This window comes from Macaca nemestrina, chromosome X (assembly GCF_043159975.1).
Source record: "Macaca nemestrina isolate mMacNem1 chromosome X, mMacNem.hap1, whole genome shotgun sequence".
NCBI lineage: Eukaryota > Metazoa > Chordata > Mammalia > Primates > Cercopithecidae > Macaca > Macaca nemestrina.
In genome coordinates, this window is record NC_092145.1 from 59,478,877 (window position 1) to 59,491,392 (window position 12,516).

Genomic DNA, 12,516 nt, shown 5'->3' on the forward strand with positions numbered 1-12,516 from the left:
TAAGAGCCATGAGAACAATCTTGGAAGCAAATAGTTTTATTAAAAAGAAGTTCATCTTCTGCATGACAGCAAAATAATGTGAAGTATTATATCAAAATAACACTGATGAAAATTTTCTTATAAGTTAATTTAAAAGGTGGTACATATTTTATACAATAAGGTAGATTTGAAAATTTCAAACATACTAAACTGTATACTTTCTGAATCATGCATACTTTAACTATCAATAAAAGGTAAGATGAGCTAACAGACTGCAAATCTTTCTACATTTTTTTCCTCCTTACTGTCATGATAAATGGATTTTTTTTAATCATTTTTGGAAAACAGTCTTGTAACAGTCTTGTTTGATCATTTGCTACCCACCAATGATTGGCCTCTCTAGCTCAGGTACTGAAGTACAGCATTTGTTTGAAATTCCATAGATGTCAAAAGTAATAGTAGCAAATGAACTCATTGGAGAGAAAAGAGAATGAATTTTTTTTTGTGGGGGGGGGGGCGCTGTGAAATCAAATGAAAAATATTTCTATTTGGAAGTAGATGCCAGTTATTTTGTGGATATTTTACTGTTTAGATGAAAAATAAAAGATAATTTAAGAACCAAATATTACTGCTACTAAGAAACAGCCACTTATTATTTAGAAAAAAAAAAAACATAAAAAACAGGGGGTTAGAATTTGAAATTTAAAAGAAGGCTTTTGTTTGTTACTGAACGATTTTGAGGCAGGGCATAGTGGCTCAAACCAGTGATCCCAGAACTTTGGGAGGCTGAGACAGGAAGATCACTTGAGGCCAGGAATTTGACACCAGGGTGGACAACATAGTGATACCCTATTTACAAAAATAAAATAAAATAAAATAAAATTGTAAAATTAGCTGGGCATAGTGGTATGCACCTATAGTTCTAGTTCCTCAGGAGCTTGAGGTGGGAGAATTGCCTGAGCCTAGGAGTTTGAGGTTATGGTGAACTACGATTGTGCCACTGCACTCAAGCCTGGGCAATAGAAATGAGACTGTGCCTTAAACATAAAAATAAAATACTTTGAAATAACAAAATGGTAGGTTTGGGCAATGGAAAGTGGATGACGTTCTGTGTTTTTTCTTTACAAAAATGTGTATGACACCTTTAATAGATGGTGAAAGTAGATATGAAGTATTCATTACTTTTACTGATGTGGGGTATTGTAGAGATTATATTGCAGAGTTGTAAAAAGGATGGATTAATTTTCTCTTCACAAGTAAATGTTCCTACTGTAGGGCATTTGTTTAGTCAAATAAAGCAAGAAAGAAATGAGATAATAGGACAATTTGTCATTCAAAGCTTAAACAGAATTGAAATTGTAAATTTGATGCTACCGCAGATGAATTTTTTAAATAAAATGTAAGCTTGCAGAGAATTTCCAAGAAGAGTAAGAGCTATGACTTTAGCAAATGCCAAGTATATTTGACTTTTAAATGAAACTACAGGGAAGCAAAAATAGCAAATCACCAGATTTTAAATGGTTGAAGGAAGTTACACAAGAGCAAAGGAGACAAACTGTACCACTGTGGCACTAAAATAAGATTATATTACAGAAAAATGTGTAATATTAAGTATCATGGAGTTTGCCTATGGAAATAAATATTACATGTATGACTTTTTTTTCTGATTTCCTTAGTAGGTTGGTCATATTGCCAAGACTTAAATATTGCTTATTTTTAAAAAATGAAGAAAGCACTTGTCAAAAGTCTTCTAATTGATTATAGTCATTTAACACATGTAGCATTAACATTCTAGGATTATGGTGAATATGGCTTGAGAATTTTCAAATCTACAGCATGAGGATATCTACTACATAATACTTAGCCACCATTATAGGGATTTCTTTGGATACTTCCTTAGATGAAGACAACAACTTTTTCACTGCCATATGAAAGCAATTTCCTAGTTGAGGAAAACATACACACACAGATGCTTATACACAAACAATATTTATCTTTCATTATTATTAGAAATCTAGTATCTTGAGCACATCAAGGCTTGAATTAAAAAAACAAACAAAACAATAACTAGAAAATGCTGAACATGAAGGAATACCTATGAAATCTGATGAGCTCTCGTAAGACTTGGGCCTCTCCCTAAGCTGAATTTGAGCAAGAAGGACGAGTTTGAGTTTGGACCCAGGCTCTTCAGGAGCTCTCAAGACCCAGTACAGGGAGCAGAATATTACAGCAGCCAAGGAAACAGAAGTTGGTGGTGGTCAGAAAGCGATCATAATCTTTGTTCCCATTCAACTGAAATCTTTCCAGAAAATCCAAGTTCAGCTAGTACGTGAATTGAAGTTCATTGGGAATTATGTTGTCTTTATTGCTTAGAGGAGAATTCTTCCCAAGGCAACTAAAAAAAAAAAAAAAAAAAAAAAAGCCATACAAAAAAATAAATAAATAAGGAAAAGCATCCAAAGAGCCATATTCTGACAGCTGCGTAAGATGTGATCCTTTAGGACTTGGTCTTCCAAGTGAAATTGTGGACAAGCGAATCCGCGTGAAACTGGAGGGCAGCTTGCTTATCAGGGTTCATCTAGTCAAAGCACAGCAGAACAATGTGGAACATAAGGTTGACACTTTTTCAGGTGTCTATAAGAAGCTCACAGATAAGGATGCTAATTTTGAATTCCTATAGTTTCTGTTGTAAACAAAAATGACTAAATAAAGTATATTCACAGTTTTAAAAAGGAAATCATCCTTTTAATCTAATTTGAGATAAAGTTATCAATTTAATCACTCTAATAGATGAGAGTTTAGTATAACTGTGGTTGCTTAAATATTAATATAAACAATGAAATTAGCTTGTTCCAGCAAGCCGTATACGTGAAACATGCTGTTAATTCATCGTTAAATATGCCCACTGGGTGTGACTCAGTGAACTGCAGCAATGCTATGAAAGAGTCGGTATCCAACTGGTTCACCTAGCTTGCTATTGGCAAATGCCCAGAGGCTGGTGACCAATAATCCAGTGTCAAACAGATACAGAAAATACCTATATCAATTAATAGGTTGCTTTACTGATAATGTCAAATATTATCTTTCCCCCAAAATGTCTTGAAAATAATTTAAGATTATGTTGCTCATCGTGGAAATAATAATAAATTCTCTAAGCCTACTCTTTAGGGGAGATTTAGTTCCTGCTAGACATAATTTGTATCTTGATTATCCATGAGGCAAGTGCTGGTATCTGTTAGGGTAGCCTAGGAGTGGTGGTTAGATCATCATAATGTTTAATCAGTGAGAGCTTCAGAGTATTTGAAAGATGAGTCAGTCAGTTATCATGGAAACACACAAAAGACAAACACAGTCATGTGTTTTCTTATAAGACTAAACAAAATATAAATTACATCAATAATATTTATTACTTATTATTGGTTTCAAGCTTACTGTGTGTATTAGTCCGTTTTCACACTGCTGTAAAGAAATTCATGAGACTGGGTCATTTATCAAGAAAAGAGGTTTAACTGGCTCACGGTTTCGCAGGTTGTACAGGAAGCATGGCAGTTTAGGGCACCAAATGTATGTTTAACATATATCTTTCAAACAAATGAATGAAACGTATATTCAGAGTGAATATACTATTGGATCCAATTACCTTCCACCAGGCCCCACCTCCAACATTGGGGAATACAATTCGAACATGAGACTTGAGCAGGGACACAAATCCAAACCATATCACTATGAATATACATAGAACTCATAGTGGGGGAGACTGATGTTAAGCAAGTAAACAAAGAAAGAACACATTTAATACAGTTAATGATCAGTTATTAGTACAAGGAAGGAAGTATATAGACAAATTATTGCAGAACAATATGATGTCAGGAAGCCAACAGGCAAAAAAAAAAAAAAAAAAAAAATTTAGATAGAATAAATAGAAAGGGAATGCCCCTCTAAGGAAGTGACATCTACTCTGAGATCTGCATGGTAAAGTCAAAACTGACTATTGGGATTGCAAGGGATGGGATCAATGCTTAGAGATCTTCAGGAAGAGTAAAACAGCCTTTCTAAAGACCTTGAGGTGGTAGTGAATTTCACCTGTTCCAGAAACTGAAATTATATCAGAAGACTTGTGGCAGAGTCAGCCAGTCAGAGACTAGCAGGGGACGTGTTTGGTGAGGCAGATGGCGCTCAGATGCAGTCAGGCATTATAGACCATATATTTGTTGTGGGCATTAGTGTTTGGGGAGCTTGTCAGAGCACTAGGGTTTAAAAATAAATTACTTTTTTCTGCTGTTAAGACTTTTTTCTATAATTAAAATTTATTGAGGTAAACCAAGATCTTACCTATCCTTAGTTTGCTAATCTGTGGGAGTCAGAGAAGTGAAAGGTATATTATTTCTCCATAGCTACTCTCCGTAGTCCCCATAAGTTCCTTCTTCTCTTGTAGGCAAATTCTTGAGATACAAGGTAGGTTAATGTATAACTATAGGCATCTATAAATTATTTTTCTAATGAACACCATATGATTGTCTTTTTCCTTATTGGAGAAAAGCTGGCCACATAATCAGTGTGCCAATACTTTTCAGCATATCTATTTAGCAAGTGAAGGAATACGTTATCTTACCATCTTTCTCTTGCTAGATCTCTGAAGTTTCAGATTCTATCAATTTCAACTATCATTAGATTATATTTTTCTTCTTACTAATTTGTAAGTTCCTTAAGAGGAGACATGAGGGCCTTATTGTTTTATCTTACCTCTGTATCAAATACAGTACCTTACATTGAAGAAGCTTTCAGATATCAGAAAGTTTATGCAGACAAATGATATCAATTTTATTTAAATGTTATTATGTATTTTCTTCACTCAATTAAAAGTTCTACTGATGCTAGACACTATGATTATCCTGTTCACTGTTGTGACTCCCCATGCCACCTCCTCCTCCATGGAATCTTTTGACTAATTACTAGAAATTATGTTTGGTTTTAAAGGGGATGGGATAAATTTTCTAACTGAGGCTTTGGGGAATACCAGAAGACAAAGAGGCGAGTTTCAAATACTTGGGAAACAACAAAACTAAGTATGCAGGTGTCAAAAATTGAGACTTAATTCAGGATCAAAAAGCTATGAGTGTAAAGCCCAGTGGAGATGTAATCAGAGTACAGACAGTTTAGGACTAAGCAAGGAAGGTGAAAGAGAATTTTCAGGTGAATATTTTAAATACTAGTTGGTAGAGGGTGGTAAGACTAACTAAAAACCCAGGACCAGAATAGACAGTTATTTCTTTTCTAGGAAATATTGGCATTCAATTTAGAAGTATGGGCTTTTTATCTTGAAGGATTGGGGGCTACTTTTTTCACATAACACTTCCATCCGTGCAATGTTTATGAATTCCAGAAAGTAATTAGTTTTATGGAATATTTCCAGGTGTCATATCCCTCTTTTCTTCGACTCCTGGGAAAATACAAAATACAGGACAAGCACTTGTGCCATAGAGTTTTATTGGGAAATTAGCAACAATTGCTATTACAATATAAATATGGTTCATCCATGAGCACACTTTATTTACAAATAAAATAAAAAGGAAAAATGGGCAAAATGTATATAGGGTCTATCCTAATCTAAGAGTTAGACTCTCTTTCACTCTACTTTCCCTATAAGGCCATTATCTCAATTTTTTTTAACATACTATGGTGATGTTATGCCTTTCTGTATCCAGGCCTTTTGATGGTGCTTTTCCACACTGACTCTGATCTTGGCCACATGCCTTGCTTTGGCTAGTGTAGCGTTACAAGATTAATGCAAGCAGAGACTTGAAAAGCGATCATGCATTTGTCTTTTCTCTCTTTGGCTTCTGCTGACATCATGACAAGATGCCTGGGCTAGCCTGCTGGAGAAATGTAAGAAATACATGTAGGAGAGCTGGTTTATCTGAGATTTCTTGCTATATAAGCTAGTATTCCAGTTGACCCATCAACTGACCACAGATACGTATGTGATCTCAGTGGATATATGTGAAGCCTGGTTTAAGTCAGTAGAAATATCCAGTGACTCAGAGACTGATAAGCAGTTGTTCTTTTATTTATTTTAGGAGATGGTGGAGCGATAAGTGACTAATACATCCAACACATTTTGAGCCATTTTCTGTATTTATCTTCAAGACCTTCCAGCCCCTCAAATCTTGCATAGTTCCTTTGAATTGATATATTGCTTTAACCTGTAAGAACTTTAGATGTCCCAGATGTCTCAGCTTCTGATCCCTGCCCAGCTATATTTATATAGCTATGTTTGATTTCTCAGATTGTCTTAACCCTGACTGAAAACTCTTCTGGGTTTCATCCAAGTTTACATTTTGGTTAGTTAGCTGTGAAGACAGAATAGAGTGCCTTCAAAAGTGGGTGAGAGGAGCATATATTCAGGGCAACTTGAATCTACACTTCCAGATTATTGCAGTCCTCAAAGTTGGCCCAAATAATGTATCTATTTATATTTATGTGTATATACATTTATTTTATATATCATTTTAAAAGTAGGTGGAGACTTTGTTTTTGATATGCTAGGCCATAAAATTCTTATGTAAAGCAATGCCATGATAGAAGAGTTATTTAAGTAAATCAGTGGAAAACACAAAGCCTGATGAATTTGAGTGGGAAGACTAGAGAGATTAACTGTAATTGATAGTTTAGTTCAAATAGAAGGATTGTTTATACATTTGTGACCTGGAGAGGAGGTTGGGAAAGTGCAGCTAAACTTGCAAATCTTTGCTGGGCAAGCAGATGACTACACTGTTTTGATCATATTCTAATATGAATAATTACTTAAGAACTGTTGCAGTTTATTTCCCCTGAACTCTCCTATGTCATATGTGTTGTTAATAGTTTTCTAAGTAGGCCCTAGCCCCAGGGTTCCCATTAAAAAGTTTTCAGTAGACTAGAATAAAATCACATAAGGCTAAAACTGCAACATTCACATGTATAATGAATGTGAAGCAAAAGCTTTCAAACTAGAATTATTATGATACTTTAAAACCAATCCAACCAGCATCTAGAGATATAGATGTACTGAATCCTTCTAATACAGGGATTTGCTCCACATTTGGAACTGAGGAGTTTCATGTATTCTCAAATAGATGCAACCTGAAAGTATTAAGGCTTGACAGTGTGTGTTCAAAATTAACATGATAATAATGATGACAACTTCTAAACTTAGTCTTCTGTGACTAGCAGGCTCTCAGAAATAGCAAAGGATAATGAAAGGGAAGTAATGAGGCAAGATATCTGTTCTATCATTTACTAACTTCTACAGATTGACAAACAACTGGTTTATTTTTTCCATAGTAATGCTCCCTCCTTTTAGTAAAAATAAACTTTTTTTCATTCTTCACTAATACTGCCAAGTGAATAAATTGCTTCTAGAGATGTATAGTCTAATATTCATCCCTAGACTTCTATCTTGCACCTGATATTTTTAGGCAACTCACAACAGGCAATTATTTTTTGTTTGATTGCTTGATTTGCCAGGAGGAGATCAAATTCAGGGCTTCTCTCTAGGAAGAAGGCCAGTATCCCCGTTTACAAGTAGACATACAAGCATTGTTGAAAGTTTTCTAAACAAAAAGAAAATCCAGAAGGTAATTGATACATTAGAGGCCTAAACATGTTATCTCTGCTATTAAAACGTCTTTGAGATAAGATGGCATTTTTGGCACCATTTCTAAATGGCCATGGTCTATTTGCAAATAGTAGAAGTAGTGGTATATTTTAGATACAATTTTTTAAGTTGAATATATTATAGTGAGATATTTAATGTTAAATGGCTATGGAATGGATATTGTGAGTATAAAAGTAAGCAGAAAATGGAAGGATGAGTGTAGACTAATACTAACAAAATAAGCATAGAGTGACTGATGTCATTTCCAAATCCTCCAAAATTGGTTTGATTAATTTGACAGGATCATAACATGTCTTTAAAGGAATTACTTAAGACCTTAGAAGGTGTTTTCTTGCATTTGAAGTCCCAGAGATTGAAAAAGAGACAGAAAGACAAAGCCTGTTTTAATATAATTATATTAATATGCCTTATTTTTTGGAATATATTATCATCTCATTCTTTTTTTTCTTTTTGGCTAGAAATTGAATACTGTGAATATTTGCAATTCAATATAAAATTCAGAAACAGAATATGACACAGATCCAAGGGAATGAGAAAAGAAATTATCCATGTGGAAAAATATGCTTTCTAAGGGTGACTTACAAGTTTTATATCTTTAATATATCTCAACAAAAATCTCTGCAAACAAAACAACGCAGATGCATTCACTGTTATAAAGTAACTCACAAATAATCCACATGTATTTTAAACGAGCTTCAAAGTTGCTAATAACTGGGGGGCAGTTCCAAGATGGCCAAATAGGAGCAGCTCCAGTCTACAGCTCCCACCATGAGCGATGCAGGAGACAGGTGATTTCTGCATTTCCAACTGAGGTACCAGGTTCATCTCACTGGGGCTTGTTGGATAGTGCGTGCAGGACAGTGAGTGCAGCCCACCGAGTGTGAGCTGAAGCAGGGTGAGGTATCGTCTCACCTGGGAAGTTCAAGGGGTCAGGGAATTCTCTTTCCTAGCCAAGGGAAGCTGTGATGGATGGCACCTGGAAAATCAGGTCACTCCCACCCTAATACTGCGCTTTTCCAATAGTTTTAGCAAACGGCACACCAGGAGATTATATCCTGTGCCTGGCTCAGAGAGTCCCATGACCACAGAACCTCCCTCATTGCTAGCACAGCAGTCTGAGGTCGAACAGCAAGATGGCAGTGAGGCTGGGGGAGGGGCGCCCACCATTGCTGAGGCTTGAGTAGGTAAATAAAGCAGCCAAGAAGCTCGAACTGGGTGGAGCCCAACACAGCTCAAGGAGGCCTGCCTGCCTGCCTCTGTAGATTCCACCTCAGGGGGCAGGGCATAGCTGAACATAAGGCAGCAGAAACCTCTGCAGACTTAAATGTCCCTCCCTGACAGCTTTGAAGAGAGTAGTGGTTCCCCCAGCACGGAGTTTGACATCTGGGAACGGACAAACTGCCTCCTTAAGTGGGTCCCTGACCCCTGAGTAGCCTAACTGGGAGGCATCCCCCAGTAGGGGCAGACTGACACCTCACACGGCCAGGTACACTTCTGAGACGAAGCCTCCAGAGGAATGATCAGGCAGCAACATTTGCTGTTCAGCAATATTCGCTGTTCTGCAGCCTCCACTGCTGATACCCAGGCAAACAGCGTCTGGAGTGGATCTCCAGCAAACTCCAACAGACCTGCAGCTGAGGGTCCTGACTGTTAGAAGGAAAACTAACAGACAGAAAGGACATCCACACCAAAACCCTATCTGTACACCACCATCATCAAAGATCAAAGGTAGATAAAACTACAAAGATGGAGAAAAAACAGAGGAGAAAAGCTGAAAATTCTAAAAATCAGAGCACCTCTCCACCTCTAAAGGAATGCAGCTCCTTGCCAGCAATGGAACAAAGCTGGATGGAGAATGACTTTGACGAGTTGAGAGAAGAAGTTTTCAGATGATCAAACTTCTCTGAGCTAAAGGAGGAAATTCGAACCCAGCACAAAGAAGCTAAAAACCTTGAAAAAAGATTAGACAAATGACTAAGTAGAATAACCAGTGTAGAGAAGTTTGTAAATGACCTGATGGAGCTGAAAACCATGGCATGAGAACTGCGGGACAAATGCATAAGCTTCAGTAGCCGATTCGATCAACTGGAAGAGAGGGTATCAGTGATTGAAGATCAAATGAATGAAATGAAGTGAGAAGAGAAGTTTAGAGAAAAAAGAGTAAAAAGAAATGAACAAAGCCTCCAAGAAGTATGGGACTATGTGAAAAGACCAAATCTATGTCTGATTGGTGTACCTGAAAGTGACAGGGAGAGTGGAACCAAGTTGGAAAACACTCTGCAGGATACTATCCAGGAGAACTTCCCCAACCTAGCAAGGCAGGCCAACATTCAAATTTAGGAAATACAGACAACACCACAAAGATAGTCCTTGAGAAGAGCAACTCCAAGACACATAATTGTCAGATTCACCAAAGCTGAAATGAAGGAAAAAATGTTAAGGGCAGCCAGAGAGAAAGGTCGGGTTACCCACAAAGGGAAGCCCATCAGACTAACAGCAGATCTCTCAGCAGAAACTCTACAAGCCAGAAGAGAGAGGGAGCCAATATTCAACATTCTTAAAGAAAAGAATTTTCAACCCAGAATTGCATATCCAGCCAAACTAAGATTCATAAGTGAAGGAGAAATAAAATCCTTTATAAATAAGCAAATGCTTAGAGATTTTGTCACCACCAGGCCTATCCTACAAAAGCTCCTGAAGGAAGCACTAAGCATGGAAAGGAACAGCTGGTACCAGCCACTGCAAAAACATGCCAAATTGTAAGGACCATCAATGCTAGGAAGAAACTGCATCAACTAACAAGAAAAATAACCAGCTAACATCATAATGGCAGGATCAAATTCACACATAACAATATTAACCTTAAATGTAAATGGGCTAAATACTCCAATTAAAAGACACAGGCTGGCAAATTGGATAAAGATTCAAGATCCATCAGTGTGCTGCATTCAGGAGACCCATCTCACATGCAGAGACACATATAGGCTCAAAATAAAGGGATGGAGGAAGATCTACCAAGCAAATGGAAAACAAAAAAGGGCAGAGGTTACAATCTTAGTCTCTATTAAAACAAGATTTAAACCAACAAAAATCAAAAGAGACAAAGAAGGCCATTACATAATGGTAAAGGGATTAATTCAACAAGAAGAGCTAACTATCCTAAATATATATGCACCCAATATAGGAGCACCCAGATTCATAAAACAAGTCTTCAGAGACCTACAAAGAGACTTAGACTCCCACACAATAATAATGGGAGACCTTAACACCCCACTGTCAACATTAGAGAGATCAACGAGACAGAAAGTAAACAAGGATATCCAGGAATTAAACTCAGCTCTGCACCAAGCAGATCTAATAGACATCTACAGAACTCTCCACCCCAAATCAACAGAATATACATTCTTCTCAGCACCACATTGCACTTATTCCAAAATTGACCACATAGTTGGAAGTAAAGCACTCCTCAGCAAATGTAAAAGAACAGAAATTGTAACAAACTGTTTCTCAGACCACAGTTAAATCAAACTAGAACTCAGGATTAAGAAACTCACTCAAAACTGCTCAACTACATGGAAACTGAACAACCTGCTCCTGAATGACTACTGGGTGCATAATGAAATGAAGGCAGAAATAAAGATGTTATGTGAAACCAATGAGAACAAAGACAGAACATACCAGAATCTCTGAGACACAATTAAAGCAGTATGTAGAGGGAAATTTATGGCACTATATGCCCACAAGAGAAAGCAGGAAAGATCTAAACATGACACCCTAACCTCACAATTAAAAGAACTAGAGAAGCAAGAACAAACATTCAAAAGTTAGCAGAAGGCAACAAATAACTAATATCAGAGCAGAAATGATGGAGATAGAGACGCAAAAAACCCTTCAAAAAATGAATGAATCCAGGAGCTGGTTTTTTTTAAAAGATCAACAAAATTGATAGACCGCTAGGAAGACTAATAAAGAAGAAAAGAGAGAAGAATCAAATAGATGCAATAAAAAATAATAAAGGGGATATCACCACCGATCCCACAGAAACACAAACTACCATCAGAGAATACTATAAACACCTCTATGCAAATAAACTAGGAAATCTAGAATTGGATAAATTCCTGGACAAATTTACAAGAAAACAAACAAACAAACAAACAAAAACCAACCCCATCAAAAAGTGGGCAAAGCACATGAACAGACACTTCTCAAAAGAAGACATTTATGCAGCCAACAGACACATGAAAAAATGCTCATCATCACTGGCCATCAGAGAAATGCAAATCAAAACCACAATCAGATACCATCTCACACCAGTTAGAATGGCAATCATTAAAAAGTCAGGAAACAACAGGTGCTGGAGAGGATGTAGAGAAATAGGAACACTTTTACACTGTTGGAAGACAGTGTGGCAATTCCTCAAGGATCTAGAACTAGAAATACCATTTGACCCAGCCATCTCATTACTGGGTATATATCCAAAGAATTATAAATCATGCTGCTATAAAGACACAAGCACATGTATGTTTATTGTGGCACTATTCACAATAGCCAAGACTTGGAACTGACCCAAATGTCCATCAGTGATAGACTGGATTAAGAAAATGTGGCACATATACACCATGGAACACTATGCAGCCATGAAAAAGGATGAGTTCATGTCCTTTGTAGGGACATGGATGAAGCTGGAAACCATCATTCTCAGCAAACTATTGCAAGGACAAAAAAAAAACAAACACTGCATGTTCTCACTCATAGGTTGGAATTGAATAATGAGAACACTTGGACATAGGAAGGGGAACATCACACACCAGGGCCTGTTGTGGGGTGAGGGCGAGAGGAGGGATAGCATTAGGAGGTGTTCCTAATGCAAATGACGAGTT

At 36.9% G+C, this 12,516-nt stretch overlaps 1 pseudogene; it reads left to right on the plus strand.

Annotated features, from left to right (window-relative positions):
- The first annotated feature begins 207 nt into the window (after window positions 1–207).
- Window positions 208–2,659, plus strand: LOC105497504 (small ribosomal subunit protein eS7-like; annotated as a pseudogene).
- Window positions 2,660–12,516: the final 9,857 nt, after the last annotated feature.